The sequence below is a fragment of the Mastomys coucha genome, unplaced genomic scaffold (assembly GCF_008632895.1).
Source record: "Mastomys coucha isolate ucsf_1 unplaced genomic scaffold, UCSF_Mcou_1 pScaffold15, whole genome shotgun sequence".
In the NCBI taxonomy this organism is placed as follows: Eukaryota; Metazoa; Chordata; class Mammalia; order Rodentia; family Muridae; genus Mastomys; species Mastomys coucha.
The window spans coordinates 145771274-145772558 of NW_022196897.1; positions in this window are offsets into that span (position 1 = coordinate 145771274).

The following is a 1285-nucleotide window of genomic DNA, read 5'->3' on the forward strand; positions in this document are numbered from 1 at the left end:
CAAGCAGCTGTCCATGGTACGGAAGTGAAGTTTGGCGCCATTTTGGATAGACTGTCCGGCGGCCAACACCAAAATGCTTTATGCAGGTCAGAAGGATCTTTATAAGCTAGCTTTCATGGGTTTGAAAATTCTTTTCCTTAGCTATGGGCTTGAAGACTGTATGTCAGATTTCATTTTCTTGCTTATTAACAATAAGCATTGGCACAACATTCATTATCTTATGTTAAAAATAAGATTCATACACTGGAATATCTGATAAAAAGCAATATTTAGTAAATACCTATACAGCTATTGATATATTAGACTACCAAAGTATGAACTTCAAACTAGCTTTCTTGTTTTATGTACAAGGCTAAAGAGGTTTGTTACTTGATCCTGGCTCCCTTTATATTGGACAGTCACTGTCATGAACATTTATGGTATCAAAAATCAGAACCTCTAAGATTTTTGTCTGGCTCCCAGGCTCTTGGGCAACTGGACTTAGCTTTATCCATATTGTAAATGGAACAAATGACAGACCCTAGACACACCATCCCCAATGGTTCTTCCAAACACATCAAATGAACCTCCTTTCTTCGTAGTGTCTAGCAGAGAACACACATATCTCAGTTACCTCAATAAAGTTACAGTTAGGATTGGCCAGGATTATAGTAATAGAAATACTGGAAACAACTAGAAATTAAACTTAAAACAACTAGTTGCCTGAAGGGTTAATGCTTCAGTTTGCCCAGCTTTCATAGCTGTCAGAATGGGCTGAGGACCCAACATATGGTTAACAAGAGTCTTAGTATTCGCAGTTGATAGATTGACTAATGACAGTCAATATAGTTAACTAAGAATAATGTGGATATATTAGGCAATAAAAAGTAAGTACTCGAGTGTGAGCCGCCATCCTCTCTCAGGTGAGTTCCTAAGCCGGGAGCAGCCACCTGGGAGGCAAAGGCCCCACGAGTCGCAGGGGAGCCGCCGGGCCACAGGGACCGGATCCTCTCAGCTTCCAAGTAACAGAGGTGGATCAGCGACCTTACCCGCCTCTCCCTTGCACGTGGAGAGTCTGCCTCCAGAGACAACCGTGACCCAGAGTCTCCAGTGAGAGCAACCATCCTCTCTCCGGTGAGTTCCTAAGCTGGGAGCAGCCACCCGGGAGGCACAGGCCCTACAAGTCGCAGGGTTCTTGCAGGGCATCAGGGACAGGACAAGCTCCGGTCAGACTCACAAAGAACATCTATCACCAAAAATCAAGAGATGGTGAAAGGCAAAGGCAAGAATCCTACCAACAGAAACC